The sequence below is a fragment of the Sturnira hondurensis genome, unplaced genomic scaffold, assembly GCF_014824575.4.
Source record: "Sturnira hondurensis isolate 20B ecotype Veracruz unplaced genomic scaffold, ASM1482457v3 Scaffold0019978, whole genome shotgun sequence".
NCBI lineage: Eukaryota > Metazoa > Chordata > Mammalia > Chiroptera > Phyllostomidae > Sturnira > Sturnira hondurensis.
This window is the reverse complement of record NW_028092609.1, coordinates 815,844-828,642: the sequence shown is the minus strand read 5'-3', so window position 1 is coordinate 828,642 and position 12,799 is coordinate 815,844.

Sequence of the window (12,799 nt, the reverse complement as noted above, 5' to 3'; positions counted from 1 at the left end):
TCACTGCCCTGCCCCCTCCATGGACAGTGACCCCCAGAGCTGGGCTGTGCTGCGTTGTTCTTTCGCTAGGTGGCAGTTTGGCATAAGAGCAATGCCTCACTGCTGAGCTGAGTCTCTCATGATTAGAGTTTCATCTTTCCTGAAAACCCCCTGCCCTGCACCTTCCACGTGCTGCTCTTGGCCCCCCGCCTGGAGGCTTTCCTTCCCCAAACAACCAGGCCAGTGTCCTGCCTCCTCAGGCTGACCCACGGCTCTGTGCCTTTGTCCCTATTGTCTGTGGTCTCTTCCCTGTCAGTGACCCTGGTCATTTGTGTTCTTCCTCCCCCTGGAACACCTTTCCTGACAAGCCCTTGCCTTCCCAGATTCAGGTGTGGCCACAGGGTAGCCCCTGCTTCCCTTTGCCTTCCGCCCTCAAGCCCAGAAGCACGGTGCCCATGGACACCATCCTACACCCGTCACCGGGCGTGCCTCCTCCCCCTCATCTCTTTCCCTGGTGCCTGTTACCTATCGGTAATGCCCCGGGTCCAGGAGACACAATTTCGGTACCTCTCCAGCCTTCAAATTTAACTCCCCACTACTCTGCTCCTCGGGGACTCTGCCCTCATCACTCAAATACATATGGGAAGAGGGGTAGTGGGGGACCCAAGCGCTGGGTTCGACAGCCCTGGTCTTGTCTTGGGTTGGCTGTGTGACCTGGGCAAGCCATCTGCCTGCCTAGTGTCAGCCTCAGGGCCCCCGTCTGTGCAATGGGGACACTGCCGGGGACCAGCTTGGGTGTGCACCTCCGCAGCGAACAGGAGACAGGCGTGGAGCAGACAGCCAGCGTGTCGGAGGCTCACAGCGGGACAGCAGGGAGTCTGCCAAGTGTGAGGGATGGGGCAGGGGCCAGAGAGGGGCACACCTGCTGGGAAGTGAGTCAGGGACCTGGTTCTTGTCCCGGCTCTGCCACTGTCGGGGGGGTCACACGGGGACACCCCTTTCTATCTCCCAGTGAACTGGTCTCAGGCCAAGCGTCTTACTCCAACCAGCTTGAACACTCTGTGACTCTTTCGGGGTCAAACTGCCTGTTGCCTCAGCCCAGGAGGAGCTGATAAAGCAGCGGGGAGCCGTGAATTTTTAGCCAGTGATGGGCTTTGCCAGCAAGGGCGAAGAAAACTAGTTGCGGGAGCACCTGTCACCATCCTGGGCCGGTACAGCCATCTCCAAGGCTTGCCGAGCCTTTGCCAAGTCCACAGGTCAAATGACAATTTCGTTCTCACACCTGGACCCCTGTAAACTAATCGGCACCGGGTGTCTGAGCTGCACATCTAACCCTGTGCCTCCACCATGGATGGGAGGGACCCTGGGCTCTGTTAAAAGCACTCTTTAAAATCGGAGAATGGGAGATGTGTCTGAAACATAAACATCAACCAGAAAATTCATCCCGTCTGCTTTGAAGTTGTCATCCCTACAAGGATTTGTGGCACTGGGCACCAGCTGGGGACAGAAGCCATGACAACCAGTGAGCAGCCATCTCTGTGGAAGGGAAGCCTGCCCCCGGGGCCCACGCCAGGCTCTTCCTTTTCCTGTGCATCCTCAATGAACTAAAGTGAATGGGCGGAAGTCTTCTTTTCCCCTGGTGTTCCTACCTCTCTGTTCTCCCCTTTACAACCCATGTTTATTTTTATTTTTTACCCAAACACAGTTGTGAGCTTCATCTCACGCTGTGCAAGAAGCACTGGCTGTGGGGGCCTCTGCCCTGCTCAGGGCGCCCCCTCTGCCTGGGCTGCCATTCCCAGTGTTAGCCAGGATGATGCGAATGAGGCTTCACGCCCACGGTCTATGCCAAGAACCCCCCCCCCCCCCCCCCCCCCCCGTGCTTCTCACGGCATTCCCAGGGCCCAGCAACCACCTGCTTCTTGAGGCCACGGTCGGGTCTGTTTCGCTGCCCTTTGTGTCAAGAATTTAGCTCACAAGAGGTGGTCACAGGAGCGCCGAGAACTGGAACAGCCCCCGTCTGCTGAATTTGGCCTCGCCTCACATGGGCCCTGCCTGGCCCAGCACACTCTTCCTTGGCTCTGCCCTTTGGGGAAGCCTTCCCTGCTAGTTTTAAACATCTATTTATTTTTGTCGACTACACTTGACCTTCAATATTATTTTCTATCAGTTTCAGGTGCACGATCCGGTGGTTACACATTTACATAATTTGGGAAGCGATCCTCCAGCAAGCCCAGCGCCTGCCTGGCCCCACACGACTACACTTGCTGTCCTGGACTTGCCATAACTGCCAGGCTGTCCTCCTCAATCCTGTCGCCTTTTACTCGCCCCTAAACTCTTCCCATCCGGAAGCCATCAGCTTGTTCTCTGTGTCTGTGAGTCTGTCTCTATTTCGTTGTTTTTTAGATTCCACATATAGGTGACATCAGGTGGTTTTCATCTTTCTCTGACTTATTTCGCTTAGCGTAATACTCTTTACATTCATCCACGTTGGTGCAAACGGTTACGACTTTGTTCTTCTTTATGGCCAGGTAATATTCCACTGCATATACACACCACTGCTTTTTAATCCAGTCGTCTACTGATGGGCACTCGGACTGCTTCCAGATCTGGGCTGCTGTAAATAATGCTTCAGTGAATACAGTGCACACATCTTTTTGAACCACTATTCTGGATTTCGTTGGATAAATGCCCAGAAGTAGAATTGCGGGGTCAGAAGGCAGTTCCATTGTTTAATATTGCGAGGGACCTCCATACTGTTCCCCACACCGGCTGCACCAATTAGTGACCCCACCGACAATGCAGGAAGGTTCCCTTTCCTCCACACGCTTTCCAAGCTTGTTCACTGATTGGCTGATGACAGCTGTTCTGATAGCCGTGAGGTGATCATCTCATTGTGGTTTTAGTTTGCGTCCCTCTGCTGATGAGTGATGTTGAGCATCTTGTCACATGTCTCCTGGCCATCTGGATGTCCTCTTTGGAGAAGTGTCTGTTCAGGGCCTCCGCCCATTCTTCAATTGTGTGTGTGTTGTGTGAGTTCTTCATAAATTTTGGGTATTACTCCTTATCAGATGTATCACTGGCGAGTATCTTCCTATAAGTGGTAGGTTGTCTTTGTGTTTTTATGATGGTTTCCTTTGCTGTGCAAAACCTTTTTAGTTTGATGCACTCGTTTAATTTTTCACTCGTTTTCCTTGCTCAAGGAGATATATCAGAAAAAATATTACTAAGAGCAATGTCTGTTTTCTCCTAGGAGTTTGATGGTTTCCGGTTTTACACTTAAGTCTTTAATCCATTTTGAGTTTGTTCTTGTATGTGGTGTAAGGTGGTCGCATTTCATTTTTTGCCACTAGCTGTTCATTTTTCCCAACACCATTCATTGAATAGATTGTCGTTGCCCCATTTTGTATTTTTGCCTTCTTTGTCATAGATTAACTGACCGTATAGGTGTGGGCTTACTTCTGCGCTCTCTCATCTGGTCCACTGATCTACGTGTCTGGTTTTTATGCCAGCACCAGGCTGTTTGGATGACCATGGCCTTATAATGCAGCTCGGTATCAGGTAGTGTGCTTCCTCCCACTTTGTTCTTTCTTCCTCAAGGTTGCTGTGGGTCCCTGTTATTGCTGGTGCTGGCAGTTCAGGTCTACCACCTGCCTCCAGTTGGCCCTAAAATTCCATCTACAGGAGGCCGTCATGGATTAGTCTTGGGTCACTGACGGTGCCATCCTGTAGGTGCCCAGGATTCCATTTTTACCACATTCGGGGGCTGCCAGTTGTAGCAGACACACCAACTTCCAGTGGCTAGTGGCCACCTCTGTCCCGAGTTCCTACTGCGTTTGGGGCTTCCCAGAGGAGAAGGCTGGCACCGTCCTCAGCTCAGAGGACGGGGGACTGGTGTGTCCCCATTCCAACCAGGAGACAGGAGGCAGCCACAGCACTTTTCTCCTAGAACGGAGTGTGCCAGGAATTAGAGCCTTGAATTCTGAAAGAGTAATAACTTCCTGTGGCAGCACAGTTAAGAAGACATTTTTGTAACTGTTTTTCAAATTTATTTTCCAAAGTATCCATTTTCAGCCCCAAATAGACTATAAGTAGGGACTGTGCTCATTCGTCACTCGGTCCCCGTACTGTGCTTAGCACAGTGCTCCGTTCCTATCAGGTAATCAATAAATGCTTGTTACCTAACTAAAGGCAAATTAAATGCTAAACAGTACTAATTACAAGCTGTTGCAAGATCCTGGCTCTCAGCAAAGAGAATTACTAGTGATTGTCAGGGGTTTGCTAGTTGCCCAGGTGTATAACACATGAAATTGTTGTTTCCTAACTGCTTCTTTGTCCCCCCTGGGGGGAGGGGAGGGGGGCCATTCTCCTAAGACTGCTGCAGTATAATGTTCGGAGCGCAGGATTCATTAAAATTCTAAATACCAGCATTCTGCACCATGGAATCTTGTTCAGGAGCAAGATAAGTGGATTCCGATTCCTGTTTCCATGAAAGGAGACAAGCGGTAACTGTGAGAGGAGGTTCAGAGCTTGAAAGCACATTAGCCCACTGAAGGGGAGGGGCCTGCTGGGGCGCTGCGCTGGGCCAGCTCGAAGCCTCCCCCAGCACTCGATCGGCCCAGGCCCCAGAGCCAGCACCACCCCTGTTTACAAGTGCTGATCAATTACGGTACTGACAGGGTTCAAACGAGCCATTTGTTTTGGGCTGACCGGAAACAAGCGGCTGCGCCCTCTCCAGGTAACTGTCTGCGAGAGCATCTATTTCAGTGCAGAGAAAAGAACCACAGCAGCTTTTCCCAAGGAGCAACTTATTCCTCACTTACTCAAAACACTTGCCCCTGCCCTGGCCAGCAGGGCTCAGCGGGAGTGCTGATCCATAACCAAAGGTTGCTGGTTCGATTCCCGGTAAGGGCGCAAGCCCTGGTCACGGGCTAGATCCCTGATTGGCGGGAGGCAGCCAATCAGTGTTTCCCTTTCTCCCTTCTCCTGTCTCTTGAATCAGGATAAAATAGAAACAAACAAAATAAAAAAATTTCCCCTGAGGACAGCTCTGAAGAGACTGGTCTCTCCGTGAGGCCACGGAAAGGACAGCACTCCGAGAGACCTCTCCCAGCCGGTGGCCCACTGGTCTCAGCTGTCACTCAGATGCGTAGGTGCCCATGTCGCCTGTGTGCTCCTCCTTCCATCTGTCTGACAGACAAGGTGGAAACACCACTTCCCAGGGGCCCATCAGTTCCTGCTGTCCGTTTCTTCACATTCCATTTATAATGCCATTACTGATTACTGTGAAATACTTACAAGCTTGATCGCAGGGCCCAGTGTCCTGGGTGTACAGACTGTGGGGGCAGAGCAGCCTCAAGTGCTCAAAACCTGGAGAGGGGACACAGCTCTCCACGACCCCCGAGGGTCTTCCTGACGGTCGAGGGAATGAGCTGTCTGCTGGGCGTTCCAGGGTAAAACTCTTCCCAGCTCCCCACAGTCCGCTTCTCCAGAGCTTGCTCAGCAGTTCTGGACGACAGACTCCACACTGGGTGTGAGTGGCAGAGCGCGTCAGGATTTCTCGGGCAGCGAGTTTTCCTGGTTTCTCTGATGCTCAGTGAGTGGTACCTTGGACAACGAATGTAACAGGTTCAGCTCTGCTGAAAGCAGATTCACCACAGGGCATCCAAGGGAACGGAAGGGGAATAGGCAATAATTTCTCCCCCAAAACTCCTGTTTGGGACCACTGTCCCAGTACAGAGCCCTGGTCTGTCTGAACAGGCAGAAAACCTAATTCAACAGGCTTTATGGGCCGATCAGGACAATACACAGTGAGATGAATTTCTTGAGCAGTGAGTTTCTTGTAAAAAAAAAAAAACTAAACTAAACTAAACTAACTGTTCACACAGAAGTGACAAATTGCCAAGATCAGGGAAAACACTGACTGAAGATGTTCTTAGGGGGGGAAAATTACGTAACAAAGCCTCGTGACAGAGTCATCTAATCAGTCATTTAAACACATGGAAAAGCCCTTGTGTTCAAGGAAGTAAGCGCGGATTCTTAGTTTTCCAGCCCGGGGCTCGGCAGGCCCACTCACGCCCCACTCACCAATAAAGGCTGTGCCGCTGACTTTAGGCCAGTTCAAAAGACATTTATTAGGTCTCGTGTTTGCTCACATAGCCAACTCTTAGTCAGGGTTTTTCACCCACAATTTTCCCTTAGAAAGAAGTTACAAAAACAAGAATCCTTGCAAAGACGCTCATGCAGCAACTTGTCATCTCAGTTACTTGGTTTCAAATGACAAATTACTCCAACCATGGCCAATTCTGAATAAAGGAGCACCTGAGAGAATTGAATTGAGAGAATTGACAGAGAAATTTAAAAGCTTTAGTCAATTCCTAGTGCCATGACATTACATTTTTTGGCGTTGGATGTGTTAGGGGTTATTTAAAATAGGTCTTCCAAAGTACAATCCAATGAGATAATCCTGGAGATTTCAAATAGCCAGTGAGTGTAATCTTTTTTTATTCACCAGAGGACTTTTTTAAAAATTGCTTTTAAAGAGTGATAGGAAGGGAAAGAGAGAAACATAGATGCTAGAGAGAAGTATCAATTGGTTGCCTCCTGTATGTTCCGGACTGGGGATCGAACCTGCAACCCTTTGGTTATGGGAGGACACTTGAACCAACCGAGCTGCTAGGGCCAGAATGTACTTTTTAAAACAACTGTCCTAGTGTTGTGTCCACAGTCACAGAAGGAAAAGAGAACACGGGCGGAGCAATATCTGAGGGAATTCTGGCTGCACACCTCCCAAAACTGATGGAAGACACGAAGCCACATATTCAAGACAGGCTACAAACCACAAGCAGGATAAAGACAGGCTACAAACCACACGCAGATCCATCTTCACATTTTCCAGAGAAAAGAAAGACTCGTTACTTTCAAAAGAGTAACAATTACACAGACGGCAGACTTTACAGCAGAAGAAACAATGGGATGGAGGACCCCGGCGGAGGAACTGGCCTCTACACAAAGCGGCCTTTCATCTTCTGATCATGAGCAAGTGAAGAGATGGCGCCACAGTGGTTAGAAGACAGCCTGTGTGTTCCTTTCTCACCGAATCCAATCGTCAGGCCGGCCCCTCACTCGGGGTGACGCGGTAAAGGGTGCAGGTCCCTGGGGGAGACAGACTGTGAAGTGACTCCCTTGGACAGCAGGAAAACCAGCCACCAGCCACGCGGTTGGTCACCTTGCCAAGCAGGGATCGTAAAAGGTCGTCTCCAGCGCACTCGGCTGGGCACCCTGGAATTTATCCCCTGGCAGAACCGTGGGGAGTGAAGTCCTCAGCCGGCTGAAGCCGAGTCACTGCCTCGCTCCACAAGTGAGTGGTGTGGCCGGGTCCTGCCATTGAGTAACTTTGTGTCCTTGGGCGAAAGACCCTCTGTGCCTGTTTCCTATCTGCAAAAGGGGGATAATCATAGCATCTACCTCATGGGGGTGCTGTGCAGATCAATTCACATTAAATGGCAAAGCGATGTGCTCCCTAAGGGTCAGCGACTTATGACGGTCATTGCTATTATGATTATCAACGCGACTTACTGAGCTTCCACTCTGCCTGCGAATGTGGGTAAGAACGGGCTCACCTGGCGCCCAGCCACCGCAGCCGCCCAAGTGCAGGCCCGGCGGGGCTGGGGACCCTGTGGGCGAAGCTAGCCCCCGTTCACCGGGGAAGACGGCAGGACACACCCAGACAGGCCAACTGTGCAACAATCACGGGCGTAAATGCTAACCTTCAGGAAGGCGCAGCACGCGTGGTCGGGGCTTTGGAAACATTGGTCCCTGCATCCAGACACTAGGCCCCGAGTGGATACGCTGGGTCTTTACTGGTGAGGGGTGCTTCTCAGGGGAAGACCGGCTCCCCCAAGGCCACGGGGCTCGAAGCCCAACGCCAGCTGGCGCGAAGGCCGCGGAACAAAAGTCCGCTTCTGTGACGCACTGCGTTAAGGCAAGTTCCCGCGCCTCGGGGACAGTACTTCCGGCGGAAGTCCCTTCCACAGGGGGCGGAGCCACCCTGAGGGCCGGGCCGCGGGACTGGCCACGCCCCTCCGCTCTGGCGACTCCGTCGTCCACTTCGCCAATCGGAGCTCAGCTTATTACTGAGTGCAGAGAAACATCCTCCAGTCCGCGAGTGTCGTCGTCGCTCGGGCAACAGCGTCCTAGAGACACCGAGTAGGCTGGGTCTCCGCGTTCAGGCGTCCCGGGTACCCAGCGCGCACTTCTCGCCCCACGAGGAGAATAGGAAGAGGGCGAGGGTAAGGCGGCGCGTCCTCGGGACCCGGACCGTGCGCGAGTTGAAGTGGGGCGGCGAGGGTCCGAGTGTGTGTGTGGCGGCCGTGCCGCTCGGAAGGTCCCGCAGCCCGGAGAGGGCTCCTGGCCACGCTCGGGACGCGGGGCCTCCACTTCTCGTCCGTGGTGGCGCGCTGGTGACTCGTTTTCTGTCGAGTGTGTGGTGCGCCAGCAGGTGCCAAGCTCGTGGAGGTTCTGCGGCTGCTGCGCTGAATAGGACTGTTCTGGTGGAGCTGACGTGGTGTTTGGGGAAGTCAGACTGAAAAAGGTGGAAAGGTGGTAACATCTTCCTCCCCGGATCTCTGAGGGTCGCGTGAGAAACGTGTGGTAATGCTGCATTCGCCCCCGCGTATTTACAGAAGGTTTCAGAAGGCCCGTGTTTCACCCGTCCCCACAGCACTCTGTTCAATAGCGTTATCAACTCCCTCTCCTAGAAGGGACTGTCCCCAAATCACACAGGGGGGAAGTTGCAAAGTCAGAATTTAAACTCAGCATTTCGATCCCATGTCAAAAATCTGCCTTTCTAGAATATTCTTTTTCCGTGGACCACACATGTTTATCCTCAGACATTTCATTTGAATGGTTGGTTGCACAGAATTTAAGACCATTGGTAAATCACTAAATCACTTTAAAGTAAAGTAATTTACTGTTTCTTACCTTTGTCCCCCTAAATGGGTGGTTTTATAGAAATGCTGTAAAAAAAGGCAACTTTCACACACTGCAATTCTTTCATCTGTTCCTTTTATTCATTTACTTCAATCCAATAGGCATTTAGTTGGCTGCATCCTGGGGGTGGGAAAGTAAGTCAGGCACCGGCCCTTCGGTTATCTGGGGACGCTGGTCTCCCATTTGGATTAAGAGGGCACGGATTTTATTTTTGTTTACTTTCCCTTGCCCTATCCCTTTAGTTTACTGTTGGCTCACAGGAGGTGCTGCTAGGTATTTGTCAAATGCTGATCTGACACTTTAAATTTGCTCTCCAATTTTGTCTGCCTCTTTTTCTGCTCTTTTCCAGCCTTCCACCTCTTCCTCATGCTGTGACGTCCCCAGCTGTGTGGCACCTGGAGAAACAACCAGCTCCGGGAGATGGGGTGGGCACCCGCCCAGAGCAGGGACCCCCTGGGAGGCCGAGGGCTGTTAACAAGACGGCGACTTTAATGAAGCTCCTTCCCAGGTGTGTGCTGACTGCGTGCTTGCAGTGGTGAAAACAGTGGAGGTGTTCTCAGATGACCCCTTCCCCGCCAGAATGGAGACATTAACTGTAGAATAGATGAGAAGCTGCGAGGGAGACAGGAAGCCATCAGCTGCTTACCTTCTGGGAAGTGAATCTAAAAATACTCTCCTTTAGGTTTGCACAATTGGATTCTTATAATGTTAAAGATTAATTCACTCTCAGCCCAATACTGCCCAGGATGCCCCACCACTTAAAAGACATGGTTGTAAAGTTAAGGGATGTATGTCTGGAGCTGCGACTAGAGGCGGCACACGGACAGGACACCTTCCTACGTGAGAGAGCTTTGTGTTCCACTTCTTCCTCCTGGTTGTGACCCTTACCCACCAGTGGGTTTGGTTTACTTTGCCTCGGGTGGCCGTGCTCCTTCCCCCTGCGTGTATCTGTCCACAGGTTCGCTGCTGTGCTCCCGTCGGCACTGCAGTCGTGCCTGCCACTCCTGGCTGTTGAGCACTTACTGTGTTCCAGGCACAGTTCAGGGCCTCGCACACCTGTATTTTAATTTAGTCCCCATCAGCTGCTTGTGAAAAAGTACAGTTACTCTCGCCGTTTTATGGGCTGCTTCAGGGGCTAAAATGCAGACGCGAGAATGTGTGGCTGCCACTCTGGGGCGGCCTGAGCATAGAACCTGTGCGCCTGACCCGCGCAGCGCTCTCAAGCCTGTGGCACTCTCCGTGCCCCGCTGAGGCTCTGCGGTGACTGAAAGAATATACACCCGTGGTCGAGAGAAGCCTGTAGGTCAGGGTCATGAGCAGTGTAGATTGAACAGGAACGTGACATCAGGAGGAGAGAAGACACTCAGATCGTCCAAAATGGTTGATACAGTTGGGCTACACATTCATCTCTGAGATTCTTGAACTCGGGGTAAAAGAAAATTTTTAAAAAATAGAAGGAAATCGAGTTAATTTTGTCCAGGCAAATAAGGCATTTTGATTCCCATGGAAAAAATGAAACCTTTCTAACGTGGAGGTCTGAAATAGCATCTGTTAAACACTTTGCAGTGGACCTGGGGCTCATCACAAAGCCTGAGACGGGCTCAGGCTCCTCACTGTTTAGGGAGAGAATGTGGAACGTCACATTTGTATGGAATTTTAAAAATGAGTTTGAACATTAATACTTGTCAGTAACACCCTCTGAATTTTGTTTTTCCCTAGGGATTGGTAAATGGTGTTTCCCTGTCCCCTGGGCTGGTTCCATCCACCTGTTGGCCGATTTGCCTCCTAGTTATTTGCTGAGCACCTGCCAGGTGCACCGTCTAGCTGCCTTTAGGTGTTAGGACTAGGCCCCAAGGAAGCCCCAGTGACGGCCACTGGCTGCCCCGGTGCACTTGGTGCCTTGTCCCTCTCTCCTTGTCCCTCTCTCTCTTCTTCTCCCCTGCCTCTGGCTTGCCCTCCTTTGTTGGCCCATGAGACCCTGAGACGGCCCTGGACGCCATGCTCTGCAGCGTCTACCTGCCTTCTGCCTTGGGATCTGGGTGACTTGTCTTTCTGTGCCTTCCTGGGACCTAAAATTAATAACGTCTGCCAAAGAGTGAACGCCACCTACTGTGTGCCAGGCCTTTTAGATTCATCATCTGTGATCCTTCCACAGCCTTTAGAGTGTGGCACTTAACCGTTTGGGGTCACTTGTTCCTTGAGAAGCTGGTGAAAGTAATGTACCCTCTGGCTGGAAAAGTCACCTCACACACACTTTGCACCTCACCTCAGAGACTTTGAAGTCCTCCGAAGCACACACGGACCTCGTCCTTAGATTCCAGGAGAGGCACACCTGCTTTAAAGAGAAAGATGATTTCCACTTTGCAGATGGGGAAACTGAGGCAGGCTAATTAACTGGTGAGTTTGCACAGGAGACAGTGGAACCAACTGGGCTCCATGTCACCTTGGTACCACACCCTTCGTTTTTCCCGCTGTGGAGGCTTGGCAGGTGCCTGAGTGAGTGCACGGGAGGCGAGGAGGGGCCCTGTCAGGGGGTGTGTCCCGAGACATACAGAACAGCCATCTGATACCAGAATAGATGAGAAGATTTTCACAAGTATCTGGAGTGAGCTGCCAAAGTAGTCTGTGTGGCTTGTAACTTCTTCCAATTTAGTCAAGTGATCATTTTCCCCCCTCGAAACCAGTTCCAGTAATTTTTGCTTCTGATGCCATTTCTGTTTGGCTGCGCACATTTTCCAGTCTCGTGTTGAATTATGTTTTTTCTGGATGCCAAGGCAGATGGATGGCACTTTTGTTATGATTCTGCTATAAATAGCATCTGTTAAACACTGGACACCAGTGCGTATCTGGCGAGCACATGTATGAGTGAGAGAGCCTTTGATTGGGGTCCTGCTGCAGGTGGGAAGTGCGTTTGATGGTCTGTGACTTGGGGCTTCTTTGGGTGGGGGGGAGGGGGGCGGTGGGGGGGAGGGGGGCGTTGGTTTTATAATCCTCGCTGATTTCTACTGGGCCAAGTTCTGAAGTAATCACGAGTTCGTTAACGTCTTGGGATTCTCTTCATTTGGAAAACCTAAACTGAGGGTGAGGCGGAGCCAGGGTTGACCTACAGAACTCGTCGCTGTGGCTTGCTCTTACCTATTACACTGTTTAGCCCCCAAAGTAAGGATAAAACTAGCCCAGTTTCCCGCCCTCCCAGCGGTGGGCGTCCCCGCTGCTGTCACCAGGACAGAGATTACCTAGAGCTGGCTTTGGGGTAGGTGCCGAGCGTGGGGAGTTGAGGGCTGCTGCCCCTCCACTAGAGGGCACCAGTACGCAGCCAAGGGGGACGTGGGGAAGCAGAGAATCCAAGTGAAAGTAGAGGCAGAACTGGGGGGGGGGGGGGGGCAGGGAGGTACTGCTACTTTTTCTTTATACTTAGGCACCCCTTCCCCGGCCCCATAGTGGAGCAGTGGGGTTATGGGCACCTCTGGTCTTTTTGTCCTTTCCTTCATTAAATGAAACAACGGCAGAACAAAGCTCCAAGACTCAGTTCTCTGGAATGGCCTGGTTGGTTTTTTTTAAGGAGGCTAGGAGGACCTCAGGAAGGAGGGGCCGAATTCGGAATCTTGAAAGATGAATTGAAATGTGTCAGGTGGAAGAGGAGGGAGGAAATTCTAGCAGGAGGGAACCAAGTGGTGAGGTGAGGAACTGCGTGGGATATTCGGAGTACTGTGAAAATGGAGGTGCGCGGGACTGTGGCTTCTGGAGGGGTGGCCTGGGGCCAGATTATTAATGATGTAAATGATCTTACACTCTGGAGAAGTGTTGTGTGCTTTTTTTTTTTAAGATTTTA